At 39.7% G+C, this 19,945-nt stretch overlaps 1 protein-coding gene across 2 annotated transcripts in view; it reads right to left on the reverse strand.

Moving 5' to 3' along the window:
• The window catches only part of LHFPL3 (LHFPL tetraspan subfamily member 3), a 555,591-nt gene that overhangs the window by 379,840 nt on the left and 155,806 nt on the right, over positions 1–19,945 (reverse strand). The gene's annotated exons all lie outside the window — the stretch shown is intronic.

The raw sequence follows: 19,945 nt of genomic DNA on the forward strand, positions 1-19,945 counted from the left end.
CAATCAGAATCAAGAGATGCAATGAACCTTCTGTTGGGTCCCTTGGGAAGAAAGCATGTGCCCTTGGTTCACTGGCACTGTGAGCCTGAAGCTGCTAAGACCTACCATATAGAATCTGATACAGAAGACATTGCAGGAGAAAGCTTCACCGAAAGCTTGGGAGGAACTGAGCTCCTAGATCAAGCCATGCATGAAAAGAACCCCACCTCTAGACTGGCTATATGAGCTGGAGAATTTCTTTTTTTGCCAAAATCAATTTGACTTGGGTTTTTGATCCCTATGCTCCTAAAAAAGCTTCAGCTGTATATGTTGGATGCCACACTAAACATTTGTACTTAATTCTATAGAACATAAAAAGACAGGGTATGATGGGATGGAATCTACATAATTATGACTATCATGATGAATATGAGAATCATAATTGACTTTTCATAATCCTGAAAAGAGCCTGATATTCTTAAGCAACAATAAACAACTCTATGGGATTGAAACATTCTTTAACATATTTTGTTGCACATGGTTTAGCCCTTCAATTATATATTATCTTAGATTGTTTATCATTGATTCTGTTGTGTTTGCCTATTCATTTTCTCTTCCCTTTCTGATGCCAGGGATTGTGATTCTATGTGCAGCACACAGTCCTGAGCAGTCAGTAGGTGTTTTAAAATTGTGTATATGTGTAGAGTAAAAAGAATGAGAAAGGGAAGGCAAAATCCTTTTGCTGGAGTCCGTGAACACTTCTCACCAAATTTAGCTTCAGTCCCCATATTACAACATCGTTTATTCCCCAAGAGGAAACTAAGTAACTCTATTTACATAGCTGTAAAGTCCTCTTTTTCCTATGTATGTTTCTACCAATCACAGCAACTCATTCAATTGCTTTGAAATATGTTGATCAATCCCCTGGTGGCTGCCAAACCCCAAAGGAAAACACCGATCCCTTTGAAATGATCAAACCAATGGAGTTCCTGATGTAAAAGCAACTTATTTCGGTTTCCTTTGTGAAAAATGTATCACAAGGTCTAAAAAGCTATTAATTTAATTAACAGCCTTATACATGAATCCTCTGCTTTCTTGAGAGTTTAATTAATTTGGAACAGACATTTCCAAGAAATGGAGAAGGATAGAGATCAATGTCTCCAAAGATAAACGTATAAACTTTGATTGGTGATTTACATTTAAATAAATGAACACCCACTTTGAATATTAAAAGTACAGGTTCTGCCCTTTTCTGTACAGGCTATCCTGGTGGGGTGGGAAGGCAGAGGTAAATGGATATTGCCTACAGAGTTCAGAAATTGAGAAGTGAATTTCCTTCTATGTTCAGACCTATAAATGAGAGTGAAGTGAGCTGCATGGCCATGGGGAGGCCAGACTTTCAAAGGGGCCATTGTGGGAATGTTGCCTGACCTTTCTCATCATCCACTCCCACCCTTACTCCTCTGCTGTCCAGCTTCCTCGCCAACACTCTGCCTGCACTTTTCAAACATCACTGCTAATATCCTTCTATTCTATTCTATTCTATTCTATTCTATTCTATTCTATTCTATTCTATTCTATTCTATTCTATTCTATTCTATTCTATAAGAGAGAGAAAGCAAATGAGTGGAGGAGAGGGGCAGAGGGAAAGAGAGAGAGAGCTCAATACAGGGCTTCATCCCATAGCCCTAGGATCATGGCCTGAGCTGAAATCAAGAATTGGATACTCAACTGACTGAGCCACCCAGGCACTCCCCTAATATCCTTCTTCTATTTAAAACTAGTAACTGACCTATTGTCCAATTCAAGGCTTTTTCCTCAGCCATCACTCTTCCTATTTGGCGGGATTCTTAACAAAAGTTCCTACCTCTTCCTACTGAACCTCTCTTCCATTGGTCTGCAGTGCATTACCCTTCAAAATATATCATAAATCCATGCCTCACACCATCTCCACTGCTACCACTGGGGAACAAGTTTCCATGATCTCCTACCCAATCATTCAGCTTCTACTTTGGCCATTCCATTTATGTCTGACACAGAAATCAGGCAGATCTTATAAAGCAAACACTGAATCTGATCACTGCCACCCCCTGAATCCTCCAGTGGGTCCCCACCACATTTGGAATATAACCCCAACTCCTTGCCATGGACTACAAGGTCCTACCATACCTGGCCCCTTCTCACCTGTCTAACCTCAATCACCCCTACTTGCTGCACTAGCCACACTGGTATAAACACACCAAGCTTCTGCTCACCTCAAGACTTTTGTCTTCGTGCTCTTCCCCCAGATCAACACATGGCTGGTACTCTCACTTCATTTCAATGTAATCTTCCCTGACCCTTCAGCTATCGTAGTCCCACTGACCTCTGCTACACTTTATACCCAGCTTTATTTTTCCTCATCACTCTTACCACTATTTGGCATTTTATCACACTGAGTGTATTTAGTTACTGTCTTCCCATTAGAGAATAAGCTCCATGAGGATAGTCATTTTGAGTCTCCCTCATCACTGGAATAGTGCCTCTCACTCAAGAGGTACTGAATACAACCATTGAATGAGTGTTTTTCTGTCTTTCCTGATAAGAATTGCATGTTATTAATACTGAATCCATAGAAGCAGAACTAATTTCTAAATCCTAAAATTGCTTCCTGGGCTCTGCTGTCATTGCATCAAAAAATCTTAATTGCAATATCAACAAAAGACTGAATAACATTTCTCAAGTGGGTCAACAGCCTCGTTGATTAGTGTCTTACATTGGGTAGCTTATTTCTTACAATTATGGAGGCTGAGAAGTCCAGATCAAGGTACTAGCATAGTCAGGTGAAGGCTTTCTTTATGGTTCATGGCTAGTGCCTTTTGCTAGTCCTCACATGGTGGCGAAGAGCAAGGGAGCTCTATGGTGTCTCTTCTATAAAGGCACTAATCCCATTCATGAGAGCTCCACCCTCATGACCTAAGCACCTCCCAAAGTACCAGCCCCCAATACCATCAAGTCAGTCATTAACATATTAATTTGGTTGGGGGGAACACAAAAACATTCAGAACATAGCAGTTAGCATTTTAAGGAAATGCTTAACTAACATCATTAAGGGGTATGCCACATTTTCAAGTTGACACTGGTCATTATTTACTTTTATTAAGTAAGTAGCTATGAATTTGTCATTTGTAACTGGAGGGCTGGACACTGCTCTGCTATTTTCATACAAAAGGCTCCATCTTTTTTGTCCACCTCTATATTTTTATGGCATCACTGTTGTACCACACGGATGCTTGTGGACACTTTCATGGAATTTCAATTCCTAAATGAAGCTCTTTCATGGATGTACATTTTTTGTTTGTTTTGCTAATGTCTCTTTGCTTTGGAAAAGCACCTCTTCCCCATTTCATGAGGTTTTCCTAACTGCTGAACTGGGATTTCTGGTGGTGGTATATGGAAATCTGCATATTCAAAAGTTGAGAAACCCTGATCAAAGGGATAGGAATAGGACTCATGTAGGACCAATCTTCAAACCAAGGAGAGACAAGCAGAATCAAGAGATAAAGACAGAGATCTGGAGGCAATTCCTCTGAACTTATCCTTAAGACCTGACTCCCTAAGCAATTCTTCCAATCTTGTGAACTACTTGAACAGCTTTCTCTGTTGCATGAGCCAACATTTTCTCCTTTTGCTTAAATTCACCACTTTGGGTTTCTGTCACTTCCCAAAGTATCCTCCTTACCCTATAGTAAAAGAACACCCATGAAAATCATGCTCTAGAAGGCTGCTTGAACATTTATCATGTATGTTTAAACTAGTGTTGTTCACATTCAGCCTTCCAATGCCTGATGTTGGTATGTTCCATTATGAGTGGAGTAAGTATATATGGAAGTGGTGATGTGAGCCATTTGAAAAGGAGGGGAGTTGCTTCTCTTGGGACAATTTGAATTTGATGGTTTTGGAGCTAAAACAGGGAGCAGCATATTGAGATTTAAGATGTGTGATGCATACTGAGGAGCTCAACTCTTGAGTAGGAAACAAACACACCCACTCCTACTTTAAGGGGAACTGTTACTCCAACAGAAGCTGAAGGAGCTGTAAAATTAGCACTACCTTCTCATATTTCCACTATGATACACATGGCCACAGCGCATTCTGCTTCTCTAGGAAGCCAATATTACAGCAGAAAAACTAGGTGTGTGCATTTGTCAGTGGTTGAGGTATTAAAGTGTCCCCCATTACCCTCAGTCTGTATTCAAAGAAGTATTATAATTAGTGTTCCAAAATTAAAACATACTTTCTTCCTTGGGGATAGATTTTATAAGATTCTTGAGCAATTCTGAGGGTCTGTCAGGAGTTGTCAATTGGATTTAATTCAGATCAATAAACTGACAAACACTGGGCCAGGCCTAAGGATAGAAGGGTGGAAGACATAGAGCAACATGCATATCATCTCTTTGATGTTAGGATCAGAGGGCCACTTGCTGCCCCCCCCCCCCATAAAATCAGTAAGGAAACTGTCTTCCTTTGAGGTACAGAGCATAAGTCTCAGGTTCTTGAGATCAAGACCTTCCTTACTCTGGATCTTTTGCCTGGACTTAGCCATTTTCCTGTAAACTAGACTCTTCATGACTCAGCTGCAAGGTCTATCAGCATAGTATGTCTCCCTGCCTCTTTCTTTGCCATAACTCCTGCTTCTTGGCTTATGATCTTACCTGCCTCTTCCTCCTCCTCTGGTTTTCCTATCCTCTAGCTCTGTGCTAATCTGGATGGATTTGATTACTATTTATCTATAATTGTCATTTAACTCAAGACAAATATGATACTGCTGCAGTGTAAGGCAAAGGAGAAAAGCAGTGCTGTTAAATTCATCAGCATTCTGTTGTATTTGTGGACAGCAATGGTTGCTGAACACCTATCTGTGGGCTGACTGACTGTGATGGAATCATTTGAAAAAAAAAAATTTAAATCATTGATTCCTGAGACGGATCTGGAAGACTCTTCCTTAACAGGTTCTAGATGAGAATCGAATCTGAATGGTTCAAACTCTCACTGGAGCAGTAGCCAGGTTGGAGGATTACTACTTCAGAGGCTCTGTTACTCTGTTGCGAAACCAGAAGACAAACAGCAAGGTCCTGGACCTCCTGGACTTGTGTTGTGGTTGCAGTTATTTATTGGAGAAAGGACATCTATTTCCAAGCTTGCATGTATGCCAATGTGGCTGGTGAAGCAAGTGCATGCAACACATATCTAAGAGGCCATGTGTATATTGAATATTCATTAGAAAGAATCTCTATCGGGAAGACAGAAAAGATGCCTGGAATATGGATGAGGAAGGAGAAGGAATGAGAGGCAACATTCAGGTGTTTCCTGATCAGCTTTGGTTAATGGGTCGGTCGTGAGGGAAGTTGTACTTCACTTCATACATGTCACACTATTAACACATATGATGCACATGTAAAGGGAACGCCAATGTTAATATCACTAACTTTTCTTCCCTAGTCCTAGAAAATTTCTTATGTTATTGTAAAAAGTGTTGGAAAATACTTTTCATTTATTTCTTTTTTTCCAGTTTTATTGAGAAATTATTGACACACATCACTGTGTAAGAAGCATGATGGTGCTGATTTACATGTATTATGAAATGATGACCACAAAAGGTTTAGCCAATATCCATCTTCTCATATAGATACAATAAGAAGAAAAGAAAAAAAAATTCTCCTTGTGATGAGAACTCATAGGATCTACTCTCTTAGCAATTCCTATATACTGTACAGCAATGTGAACTCGTCATCATGCTACATCATACTATATCCCTAGTTCATATTTAATATTGGAAGTTTGTACCATTTAACCACCTTCCTCCAGTTCTCCCTCATCTCACCCTCTGCCTCTACTAACCACAAATCTTATCCCTTTTTCTATGAGTTTGGTAAGTTGGTTTTTTAAAATTAGATTCCATATGTAAGTGAGATCCTACAGTATTTGTCTTTCTCTGACTTATTTCATTTAACATAATGCCTTTGAGGTCCATCCAAGTTATCACAAAGTACTACATTCTTTTTATGTCTGAGTAACATTCCACTGTGTGTGTGTGTGTGTGTGTGTGTGTGTGTGTGTGTGGTATGTGTAACAGCTTCTTTATCCATTCATCCATCAATAGACACAAGCTGGGAAAATACTCTTTTTAGATTCTCCAGGGTTTTGTGTTTTATATAGTCCACAAACAAATTTGTCACATGAAATTATTCATAACATAATCACTCAAAGGGTCTACTGCAGTGTTTGACACATTCTAGGGGCTAAGAAGTGGTGGATTACTATTACTTAGGAAGGTACTATTAACAAGGGTCAATGTGAGAAACACATTTTATACAAAGTTATGAGTGAACAATTTGAAAGTCAGCTCACCTATACCTATCTGTATCTACAGTTGGCACTCACTAATTTTTTTTCCCACTGAGCTTAACATTCAGCAAGACCTGGAGAGTTGCAGAAGTCCAAAGAAAGGATGAATTCCACTAGCACCAAGGACAGTCCCATTTATAATTTATTATTATTCATTTGTAAAAATGATGCTCCTGACCATCCCCAATATGATAGCTACTGTTGTTTTCCCATGGAGGCATCTGTGCACAGCTGGCTTGTGTGCCCTGTATCAATTACTGTCTATGGCTCCTAGGCAACAGAAAATTAATAGTCAACACAGTCATCAAAGCCATGACCTTGGCCTACTTAGCAGAGTATTTGTAAAGAAAAAAAAAATCAAAAATGTTTTCTTGACACAGCATCGTACTGGGAGAAAACTGGGTCGTAAAACAAGAACAATAACAACAACAACGACAAACCCAAGAATGCAAATCACCTCTTTTTTAAAACATGGGAGTGGGTAATGTCAGAAATATCATCAGTAAAATATAAAAAGCAATACCTATCTAGTGAGTTTAATTTTCTTAGTCATGAGTTTAAACCCTGAAATTCTCCTTAAGCCACAGAGTTGTCAATGCCTCTGCTCCTGACAATGCAGAATGATGTGAAATTAAAGAAGGTCCAGCAAATTCCAAAACACCCATGTGAGTTCTGGGAACTTTTCCTCTTGCCTCAGATACCTTTGTCCCTAGTGGAAAATTAATCTTTTAATCATTGTAACATTAATCTTTTAAGCTGCACTGTTTCTAGGCAAACATTGTACAACACACACACTTTTTGAGAAGAAAAAGTCACCCATTTGAGAATGAACAGTCACCCACACCAAAGTGAGCATTAGCATGTCAGTTGGAAGGGTGCAGTGAGGGTCCTGAGGGAAGGAGGAGGTACATTTTGTTGGAAGAGAGAGAAAAGTTCGTAAACTACANACCCTCTTTGTAGATTTTTTTGAGTTAACATCTAAAATTCTTTATTACAAAATTAAGGCATTATAAAGGATGTATATCAATATTCTAAAATAAAAGTCTTATGTTACTCTTTTAAATATATCTAACAGAATTTAAATACCATAGACATTGGATGCCCATTATCATTCATTTTAAAAAACTGGGCCTAAGCTCTTCTTAGCAGGAATTTTTACACCATTCTTTGCTCCTTTAATTTCTATTTGCCTTCCACTTTCACCTAATTATTCAAACACAATATATTTTCATCCTTGAAAATCTTTCATGAATTATCCTATTCTAGTTATCTGAAACAAAGAAGTTTATAGAGTTTTTAAAACACACCCTGTTACCATAGTGCTGGAAGCCGCACCAGCCTCTCTGGATGGCAGTCACAGCAAGGAAATGGCAGTGTTTGCACAGCTCCTGCCATGAGGAACGAAAACTGGTATCTCTTTCTGCTACTACTGGCTCATGTTGGAAATGAGCCTGCTGGTATTGACCAGGCCTCACAATATTCCATATCAGACCAATATTCCAAACACAGATACCTCATAAGGAAAAGCATATTCCTACCTTTACAAAAGAGATTTAGATGAAAGCTCTGTGGATGATTGTAGAAAGCCTCTTCCTATGGACCTTGCATATCAAAGACAATTGAGTCTGGCCCTGAGACAAAGAGCCTAATTTAGAGTTAAGGGCAAATATCCTCCCCCACCCATTTGTTTCTGCTTAGAGCATTTTCTGGCCTTGTATATGCTGATTGCTCCCTGTGAAGGAACCTATTGAGGAACTTCTTCTTTTGTGATTATGAGAGCAGAGGTGTTCCCTGAAAGACCTGTTTTTCTTGATACTTCCACCTTAAACAAACAAGTTGTTGACCCTTGCCCACAGAGAAGTAACGTCACCCTTTTTATCCTGAAAACTTTGTCTGGTATGCTAACGATGCCTTCCTTCCCCATAGTATAGGCATCTAAATCACCTACCTCAATCACTATTGTAAAGGTTATGCATGAGTCTTCTACATATCTATGTTCCGGGAAATTCTTACATATCAAAGAAGTTTGTTATCAGAAACCATTGTCTTAAGGCAAATACCACTTCTGTGCCATCCCCCAAACACTTAATCATAAAATAAAGTTGAGCCCCAGTCAGAGCAGAGATGCCTGCCTGGTGATCAGAAAGAATCTCTGGGGCCCTCTCACTCTCTTGCCAACACCGTCCATCCTTCAGGGACCCCTGGACCTGCTGGAGCCGGCCTCTGACACCATAGGTTGCAAAAAGTTTAAAATTTTTCTTTCAGATGAAGTATTGATTATTATTAGTAACATATAAATATTAGTGTTGTACAAGTGATCAAAACAACATATGTAAATTATAAATTTTGATTGGTTATCAAAGTGAAATAGGGGTGCCTAGGTGGCTCAATCAGTTGGGCATCCAACTCTTGATTTGGGCTCAGGCATGATCCCAGGGTCATGGGATAGAGCCCCATGTCAGGCTCTACACTGAGCATGGAACTTGCTTGGGATTCTCTCTCTCTCTCTCTGTTCTCTGCCCTGCTCACAGCTGTGCTCTTTCTCTTTCTCTCTCTCTCTCAAATTAAAAAAAAAGTAAAATGTTACCAAAAATGAAGCTCTTAATGGTTTGTTGTTATTGTTAATTTNCAAACTTTTTTATAACATGACAAATTTTTGTCAAAACTTTGGAGCTTAAGATCTAGTTCATTCAATTTATGGAAGATCTCTTTGATAAAATATAATTGCAAAACAAATCCTTCTTGTCAAACAACTGGCTTGACAACCTCACATTTTGTGAGAAAGGGTTTGGCCTCCTGTTTCCCTTCTAACCAATGTGTTAATATGTATCTTCAGGACAGCTACCTCACTTCGGAGTTTTAATTCTCAAATAGAGAAGTAGATAGGGCATGAAGTTCTGTCAAGAGTTTGTTGCAAGGATCAAATAAATCGCTGTCATCTTCAATATTTCGTTTCATGGTTTATTTGCTTTGCTTTCAAAAAGCTCTCCCTGAGGAGTGATGCATTCTTTGATAAATAGTTGGGGAATGGGGAAAATGAGGTCATTAAAGAAAAATTGCTGTTGCTATGGGACTTGAGAACATCTCAATAAGGACCAGCCTACTTGCTCTCTAGGACCGTGTTTGGCCTGTAACAGATATATACCTAAGACAGGGAAGACACATGCCTTGCCTAAGTGTTTTGATTAAGGGCAGTTTACCCAACTTTAGTATCTCCAGTTGTCCCTTTGTTTGACATTCTGGGGGTTCTTGTAGTAAGACTGTGGAAGGGTGAAAGAGCCCCCCCTCTTTTTTTTTAAATTTATTTCTGAGAGAGAGCGACAGTATCAGCAGGGGAGGGTCAGAGAGAGAGGGAGACACAGAATCAGAAACAGGCTCCAGGCTCTGAGCTGGCTGTCAGCACAGAGCCTGATGTGGGGCTTGAACCCACAAACATGAGATCATGACCTGAGCTGAAGGTGGATGCTCAACCGACTGAGCCACCCAGGTGCCCCAAAAGAGCCCTTTTGAAAAGCAGGAAAAGGGTGAGTATGAATGAGATGTGAGAAGGAGCTGAATCCCAACATGTTGACTACGAGTCCCATCTCCGGCAGATCAGTTTTAGGAAGAGTACGTGTGCACAGAAGCTCTAGAAATGAATTCCCTTATACTCTCTGTGTGTGCCTCCCAGGACACTCTCTCTGAGTTCCGGGAGCACTTGAACCCCAATGTGCAGTTCTCTGGCCTTCAAGAACCAATGGGAGAATGGGAGGCAGAGCTGTCATCAGTGTCTGAGTCTCCAGGTGGAGAGATTACAAGGGCAGTGGGCTACCCTCTGGCCAACTGTGCAAGTTCTCCTAAGGAAGGCAGACTTCCTAATTTTAAGGTTAAGAGAACCAAATCTCTTATTTGTTTACAGGAATGTACACACCCAATGTAGCAGCAAGTATATTTTTCACTGCTACATAGTTTAATGGCTAAATTTAGGCAAATATAAAAAGTAGAAAAACTATTTTAAAAGGCCTCGAGTTTACCCTGTCTGTAACACTTCTGACTCCTAGACCTCACTTCTATGCTCAGGTATCAGGAGATCTCAGACTGCTTCTAACCATTCAAAAATCCCCTACCCTGGGACCCCAGTCAAATCTTCTTTCCTTATGCTCTGAAGTTAACCTCACTCATCTCCTGAGAAGGAGAGTGACCTGATTTTCTAATTTCTATAATTCATACTAAAGTGTGAATGGTCAAAACACTTCATTCTTCCTGAGGTTGCCTCCACTCTAAAAGAGGAGTTACTGGAATATGGCCAGAGCCATTTTGTTTGAGGGGTAGAAATAAAGAAAGGGACGTTTCTCTCATTTACTCTCCTCTCTCCAGTACAGAAAAATAGAGAGTTAACCATTTTGTTTGCCTCTCCAAGTCACCATACAAAAGGTCTTTCTATGCCCAACCCACTGCAAGTCCATTTAGGCCTTTTTCTCTCTGTGGTACCTTATGTATTCAGGGGGGCACCATATATGTAACTGAACCACTAAAGAATGGGTTCAAATAGCACCCTTCTGGCTTCCCAAAGTGAAAAGTCTTCCCAGACACTCACCTGAGTATCAGAGTGACTCAGGCTGAGAAGGAGATATATTTGTCTACACTGCTCAAGGATAAAGAGAGCAATTCTTTCAGACCCAACGTCTTAAAAGGTCCTGGTGTTTTCCACACATGACTCTCACATCCCTGTGGTTGGACCACCATAGAAGTGCACCTCATATTAAGGGTTGCCAAGAGATGTAAACGATTCTTCCTCCCCATATCGCTTTTCTTATGCTAATGAATTTTTCTAATTAGAACACAATCATACTACTTCAAAGCACAATGTCTTTCAACTCCCAGTCATTCTACTAACCAGTTGAGGTTTTGTCTTGATGCCGGTAAACAACAGCAAAACATAACACAACCTGGAGAAAGCTGGAGGACACAACCCTGGCTGTTTACTTCTGGAGCTGCCTCTCTGATGCCTGGGTAACAAGCTCTCTCCCTATTTGCATTTTGTGATCCCAGTTCTTTGAACAAAGGCACTGCTCTGTTATGGATAAAAGTCATGGAACCCGATGAGTCCTTTTAGATCTTAGAGTCAATTACAGCTGAAGAGTGACAACAAATGAAATTTGGCATCAGACTTTATTTTTAGTGCCAAATATTAAAAACCAAACTAGGAGACTGTTAAGAAGTAAAATATCTCAGGGAATTAATCTTCAATGCAGATTAATCCCTCTGGGCATTTGGATGGAAAGACATGTTTTTAAACCACTATTTGGAAACCAGAAAGTTAACAACCAAAGGAGCAAATTTTCATTTGCTCTGTTTTTATGTCAATAATTAATTCCCAATTTCCTTGTACCTCATACAGCACTTCCCCCCAATCTCACTTCATAGGGTGCCAGCAGGCCAAGTCTGTAGAAATCAACACTACGATTGAAAATAAAAGAAGCAAGAAAAAAATTAAAGTAGTAGGTAACACACACCTTTTACTTTGTGTCTGTCCCTTAGTTTGGGCTTGGTTTACTTCATTGCACATGATCCCAACAGAAAAGGAGGGTCATTTCAAAAGGAGGTGGGTTGCTTTATATGACAATTAAAATTTTATAATTGTCCAGATTTTAGACATCATTAAGCCCTGCTAGTGGTTCTCAACTTTGACTGCATATTCCATCACTCTGGAACCCTTAAAAATGTCCAATAACTGGGCTCTACCTCAAACCAGTGAAACAAATTGAGTCCCAGACATTGGTATTTTAAGTTTCCCCAATGGTTTTAACACATGCAGCCTAGTTCAAGAACCATCTCTATTTCACAAACACATACTCTGAGCCTCAGGGAGAATTAGTCACATGTTCAAGGTCATGTTAACTAGTTTTCAACTGAACCATTACTAGCTAACTGCTTTTAAGACATCCTTTATCTTTGGTGAATACTCCCAGGTTTCTAAATAGAGACTGGTTGGTTCATTCTGGCAACAAATTATTTATAGAACACCTATACTGTATCAAGCGTTAGGCTGGTGGCTGAGGAGAAAATAATGAGCTTTATGAAGGTGAGATTTCTGCCCTCAAAGAGGTTTCAGTCTAGTGGGAGAGACAGACATTAATGGGATAATGATTTTTAAAAATTGTAACATTATAACTGTGATGAGTGCTGGGAAGGAGAGGTTCATGGTGGCATATGAGGCTGACTTCTCTGTGGATGTAAAAAGTGAGTGAGAACTGGGGCATCTGGCTGGCTCATTCAGAAGAGCATATGACTTCTGATCTCAGGATTGCAAGTTCAAGCCCCATGTTGGGTGTACAGATGACAAAAACAAAAAGAAACCTTAAAAAAAAAAAAAGGAAATGAGAGCTGAAGGAGATTAATTTAGGCAAAGGAGAAAGAAGAATGGGATTATATGAGAGAGAGAAAGAGGGAGTGATTTCTTGATCTGGGTAGGACAATGGTATATATTAAACACTTGGTAGCAAAAGAAAACATGGAATGTCCTAGGAGCTGAAAGAGAGCCAGTGAGCATACAGTGAAGTCTTGAGGGAGCTAACAGCCATGTTAACTGAGATCATTTATAAATATAACCTCTACCTTAAAAGATGTACTTAGCCTTGTCCCTACAGGCACAATGAAACAATTTACACACATCACAACCCTGTACCTTCACGTTCAATTTAAAACTAACACCCAGGGGCACCAGGTTGGTTCAGTCAGAAGAACATGTGACTCTTGATCTTGGGGTCATGAGTTTGAGTCCCATGTGGGGTGTAGAGATTAAGTAAATAAAACTTAAAAAAATAAAACAAATAAATAATGTGTACCTAGAAGATTCAAACAGGCTATAGACCTCCACTTGGCCAGTGGATCTCAACCCTGACTACACTTTTGCAATCACTTCATGACCTTTAAAAATGCCAATGCTCAAGAGATGTTTGAGATCAATTTAATCAGAATCTCTGAGGTGGTGGGAGGTGGGTAGGGAATCCAGGCATTCGAAGTTTTTTTAAACCTCCCTTGAAGATCTCACTATGCAGCCAAGACTGAGACCCACTGCTCTAGGTTGAGGATGTGATCAGGGAGCCTACAAGGAGGAAAGAGATAAATTGTGTTTGTATTTGCCACTCCCCATCTTTTTTTTTTTTTAATAGTTTATTGTCAAATTAGTTTCCACATAACACTCAGTGCTCATCCCCACAAGTGTCCTCCTCCATGCCCATCCCCCCTCCCCCCACATCCATCAGTCCTCAGTTTTTGTCAGCATTCAAGAGTCTCTCATGGTTTGCCTCTCTCCCTTTCCCCCACCATTTCCGCCCTTCTTCTCCCCCTTGTTCCTCCGTCAAGTTCCTCCTAATCCTCCTATACGTGCAAACATATGATATTTGTCCTTCTCTGCCTGACTTATTTCGCTCAGCATAACACCCTCAAGGTCCATCCATGTTGCTACACATGGCCAGATTTCATTGTTTCTCATTGCCATGTAGTATTCCATGGTATAGATAAACCACATCTTCTTGATCCATTCATCTGGTGATGGACACTTAGGCTCTTTCCATGTTTTAGCTATTGTTGAGGCCACTCCCCATCTTTAATTATTGCCTCCACTGAACACATTATGACTCACCATGTAATGGAGATCTCCTCTGTGTTATAACTTCTTAATAAACAGCTGGATTGGAATTAAAACTACAGGAACACCTGGGAGAGCTCCTAAATGAAAAGTAAAGCTCCCCTTTCCCATTTCTTCTTCACATTCTCTCTTTTCATCTTCAATCTTTCCTTTTCTACTGGTTCTGTGCATGTTGTTTTAAAAAGTAAAACTTATTTTCAGATCATTGTAGATTTCCATGCAGTTATAAGAAATATATACTGTTTATCCAATTTCCCCCAAAGGTAACATCTTGCAAAACTACAGTATGATGTTACAACCAGGATATTGACATCATACATCCAAGTGACAGAACATGACTATCACCACAAGGTTCCCCTATGCTGTCCTTTAAAGCCACAGCCCCTCCCACACCATCACCTACTCTTTTACCCTGGCAACCATTAATCTGTTCTTTATTTCTACAATTTTGTCATTTAAAGAATGTTACATAAGGATGCCTGTGGCTCAGTCGGTTAAGCATCTGACTCTTGATTTCAGCTCAGGTCATAATCTCATGGTTTGTAAGATCGAGTCCTAAGTTGGGCTCTGAGCCAACAGCACAAAGCCTCCTCGGGATTCTCTCTCTCTCTCTCTGCCCCTCCCCCACACTCTCTCTCTCTTTCTCAACAGTAAACATTAAAAAAAGAATGTTATGTAAATAAAACCATACAGTAAATAACTTTCTTGGAATGACATTTTTCACTCAACATAATTTCCCAGAGATTCAATCAGGTTGCTTCATGTGTCAATCGTTTGTTCCTCTTAACTACTGAGCAGTTATCCCTGGTATGAATATACCATTATTTGTTTGAAACATCTATTTTTCTAACTTTATTTATTTATTTTTGAGAGAAACAGAGACAGCGTGAGTTGGGGAGGGTAAGAGAGAAAGGGAGGGAGAATCCCAAGCAAGCTCCATGCTGCTAGCACAGAGTCCGACATGGGACTCAAACTCACAAAATCCTGAGATCATGACCTAAGCAGGAACCAAGAGTGGGACACTTACCTGACTGAGCCACCCATGTGCCCCTGAACCATTCATCTATTAAAGGGCATCTGAGTTGTTTATAATTATTGGCTATTATAAATGAAGCTGCTATGAATACTTGTGTACAGCTTTCTTGTGGATATAGGTCTTCATATCTCTGGGACAAATATCCAGGAGTCCAAGTGTTGGGTCTTATGGTACTTAAATGGTTAGTTTTTTTAGAAATTGCCCAACTCAGGGCACCTGGGTGGCTTAGTCGTTTAAGCGTCCGACTTTCGCTTAGGTCATGATCTCACGGTTCGTGGGTTTGGGCCCCGCGTCGGGCTCTGTGCTGACTGCCAGCTCAGAGCCTGGAGCCTGTTTCAGTCTGTGACTTCCTCGCTCTCTGACCCTCCCCTGCTCACGCTGTCTCTCTCCTAGAAATAAATAAAACATTAAAAAAAAAAAAAAAAAGAAATTGCCCAACTCTTTTCAGAGTAATTGCACCAGTTTATGTTCCTACCAACAATGATCCAGTGTGATCCAACAATGATCCAACAAGTGATCCAGTTTGTCCATATCCTTGCCAGAATTTGGTGGTGTCACTATTTTTTTTTATTGTGTCATTCTGATAGTTGTCTAGTAATGCCTCGTTGTGGTTTTAATTTGCATATCCTTAATAGCTAATCATGTAGACTATCTTCTCAGGGGTTTATTTGCCATTTGTATATCCTCTTCAATGAAATGTCTTTTTCTCTGTTTTATAATTGAATTGCTATATTTTTACTGCTGAATTTTGCAAGTTCTTTATATGTTCTATATACTGGTCAAATATGTGGTTTGCAAAAAGTATTTTCCCATCCTGTAGCTAACACTTTCACTTTCTTTACATTATTTTTAAAATTTGTTTTTTAAATTTTTTTTTTTCTGAGAGAGAGGCAGAGCACAAGTGGGGGAGGGGCAGAGAGAGAATGAAACACAGAATCTGAACCAGCCTCCAGTCTCTGAGCTGTCAGCACAGAGCCTGATGCGGGGCTTGAACTCACAAACTGTGAGATCATGACCTGAGCTAAATTGGATGCTTAACCAACTAAGCCACCCAGATGCCCCTAACATTTTAACAAAATCCAATTTGTCAGTTTTTCCTTTTGTGGATTGCGTTTTGATGTCAAGCATCCTTAGCCTTAGCTCACAAACATTTTCTATGATTTTTTTCTAAAGGTTTCATAGTTTGACATTTAAACCCATAAACTGTTTTGAAATCATTTCTGTACAAGGTGTGAGGCTTAGGTCAAGATTCATTTTTATACCTATTGCTCCAGCACCATTTGTTGAAAAGGCTATCTTTCCTTCATTGAAATACTTTTGCACCTTTGTTCATTTGGGGGTTCCTTATTTTGTTCGGCTGATCTATGCATTCCTGCTAATACCACTCTACCAATCTGTCTTTTATTTGTTGTGTTTAAATCATTTACACTTAATTTTTTCAATTTTTTTTTTTTTGAGAGAGAGACAGAGATAGAGACAGAGAGACAGAGTGTGAGTCAAGGAGGGGCAGAGAGAGAGGGAGACAGAATCTGAAGCAGGCTCCAGGCTCTGAGCTGTCAGCACAGAGCGGGAGGACATGGGGCTCGAACTCACAAGCCGAAGTCAGACACTTAACTGACTGAGCCACTCAGGCATCGCTAGACCATGTACATTTAAGGTAATTATTAATATGTTAGGAGTTAAGTCTGTCGTTTTAATTGTTTCATTTGTTCTCTTGTTTTTGTTTCTCTGTTTTCTTTATCTCACTATCCGTGGTTACTTGAACATCTTTTTATAATTCCATTTTGATTTATCTGTTGCATTCTATAGTGTATCTCTTAGTATAGATTTTTTGGTGGTTGCTCCATGTAGTCTATTATTTATACATAACTTACAACAGTCTATCAGTGTCATGATTTAACCAATTTAAGGATAGAGACTTTACCTCCTTCTTTCCTCTTCCTTATTTGTAATAAAGGAAAGAATATTAAATATTTAAATGTTTAATTTAAATATTACTATTAAATATAATTCTGCTGTATTTATTTAGAATGAATTCTATGTTGTAATTTTTGCTTCAATAGCCAAACATAATTTAGAAAACTCAAGAGAAGAAAGGAAGCCTAGTGTATTTACCTATATTTTTGCTTATTACATTCCTTCTTCTTTTTTTTTAACAATTTTTTTTTGAGAGAGAGAAAGCATGAATGAGTGAGGGGAAGAGAGAGAGGGAGACACAGTGAAAGGGAGAGAGAAGCAGGGTTCCAGCTCACCTGATGCAGGGCTCAAGCTCACAAACTGTGAGATCATGACCTGAACTGAAGTTGGACGCTTAACCAACTGTGCCACCCAGGCACCCTCTTTCTTCCTCCCTAATATTCCAATGTTACTTTTCTTATTGTTTCCTTTCTGTTCTGAGAACTTCCCTCCACCATTCTTTCAGGATAAGACTAATGGTGACAGATTCCTTATTTTCCCTTTACCTGAGACCTTGATTTCTTTCTCATTCCTGAAAAATATTTTTGCAGGGTAGAGGATTTGGAGTGGACAGTCTTTTATTTTAGCACTTGAAAAACAGTGTCCCACCTCCTCTTTTCCTCTATGGCTTCTAATGGGAAACCCAGCATCATGAGAATTTTTTCCCCGTAGAGGTAAGTTGCCATTTTACTCTAGCTGCTTTAGAGATTTTTTTTTTTTTTTTGGTCTGTTTTCAGAAGTTGATTATGAAAAGTCGTGGTGTGGCTATCGTTGGGTTTGCCCTGTTTATCCTGCTCAGCTTCCTGGAGCAGTAGATTTAGATGTCTTCTCAGATATGAGAAGGTTTTAGCCAATGTTTCTTCAAGTACTTTTTCAGCCCCTTCCGCTATGACGCTATGCTAACATGAATGCTAGATCTTCGGTTTTAGTTCCATAGGTTCCTGAGGTTCTATTCACTTTTTTTCTGGCTCTTTTTTCTATTTCTTTAGATTCAGTAATTTCTATTGTTCTCTCTCAGCTCATTGATTCCTCTAACCTCTACATTTGCTGTAATCCCCATCCACTGAGTTTTAAATTTCAGTGTGTTTTTTCAGTTCTAAATTTCCATGTGGGTTTTCTTTATATTCTCTAATGATTTGCTGGGACTTAGTACATCTTTCCTGAGGCTATTTTATTTCATTTGTTTCAAGCTTATTTATGCTTACTCACTGAAGTATTTTATCATAGTTGCTTTAAAATCTTCCTCATATAATTCTAACATCGCTTTCATCTCGGTGTTGGCATCTATTGACCGTTATTTTTCCTTTGGCTTGAGATCTTCCTGGTTCTTGGTACACCAAGTGATTTTTGATTGAAACCTGAATATTTTCATGGTATATGTTATGAGACTCTGAGCCTTATTAAACTTCCTATGTTAGTTGGTTTTCTCTGACATCACTCTGGTACAGGAAGCAGGAGGTACACTGTGCTATTACTTCTAGGTGCAGCTAGAACTCCATGTTCCCTACATGGGATCTGTTGACATCCAAAGGTGTGGGCTTTTTGTTACTCCTGGGTGGGGAATGTGAGTTCTGGTCCCTGTGTAGCCCTCATTGACACTGTAGTAGGGGTGGTCTCATTGCTGCTGGATGATGAAGTCCTGACTCTACACTACACCTCTTCTGACACTAACCCAGTGGGAAGGGGGAGGAGCAGCATCTGGTTACCGCCAGATGAATATGGAAATCTGGGCTTCCCATGTGGTCGCCACTGACACAAAGCAGGTGGAGAGAAGGAACTCATTACAGCATGGAAAGAGTGGAAGAAAGTGGAGGTCAAAGCTCCTCATTTGGCTGTTGTTGGCATGAATGTTGGTGGGGCCACATTTTCATCTGTAATGTTTGGCTAGAGTAGAGTGATTATAATCTAAGAATTTACTACTTTGCTGGGCTACCCCTTTCCTGGTGATTTGGCTAGAAAGAGCAGGCTCTTCTTAGGACTTCTCTTTCATCAGTGCCACTGGCATATATGTGTCCCTGGTTCCTTCAGTTCCAAATCTAGAAAAACCCAGGGAACTCTCTTCCATATTGTTCTTTGAGGCCTGATAGTCCCCAGCCCATCTGCCTTCTCCTCTGCACTATTCAGAGTCTTCTTATGTTTGTCTTGTCCATAACGTCCAAAGATTTTATTTGTACTCAGCAGGAAGAATAGAGGAAAATATATCTACTCCATTTTCCCAAAGCAGAACTTGGCTGCATGCTTTAAATGTGCATCCGGTCTCTCCTTTCGAAAAAGCATTTTCTTAGTACACCGTCTTAGTGACTGTCACGTTTTGGTGGACTTCAGTGAAAAACTGTGAATTAGTCAGTTATTTCTATCACTTCCCTTTTATTACAGCTTGTTTTCTCTGAATTTCCTAGATTTGTGCTTCCATTCCTTGGGTTTCTGCTGAGACTGCTCTCTAAGATTACATTACCCCTCACTCTATTCTTTAAATAAACTCCAAATGTCAGCTGTATTTAAAATTGTTTGGCCACTCCTGTTAGGAACCTATCTTCCTAGGTTCCTATGGCCAAATGTTTGAATCCTAGCTCTTTCACTGTCTGTATAAGCTTGTGCAAATCAGAGAAGCTCTTAGAGTCTCATTTTCTTCATTGTAAAATGGGGATTATACTTCTGACTTCTACCTTTTAGGGCCAAATTTAGGCCCAAGTGATATTATATGTATTTAATGACTACCGATTCATGTCAGACACTGGTAGGATATACATACAGTGAGTATAATAAGCCTTAAGGACTTGACACATAAGAGAGAGAGAGAGAAGTGAACATGCATGGGGAAGGTGGGAGGGAGCATGATATGCACAGCAACTGTCATGGGAACATTTAGGAGGCTTGAGGTTTCAAGCAAGCCTTCCCAGAGGAGGTACATCTACGCTGAGTCCTGAGGTATGAGTAGGAGTTCAGAGCTAGCA

The sequence above is a fragment of the Crocuta crocuta genome, unplaced genomic scaffold (genome assembly GCF_008692635.1).
Source record: "Crocuta crocuta isolate KB4526 unplaced genomic scaffold, BGI_CrCroc_1.0 scaffold396, whole genome shotgun sequence".
Classification (NCBI taxonomy): Eukaryota; Metazoa; Chordata; class Mammalia; order Carnivora; family Hyaenidae; genus Crocuta; species Crocuta crocuta.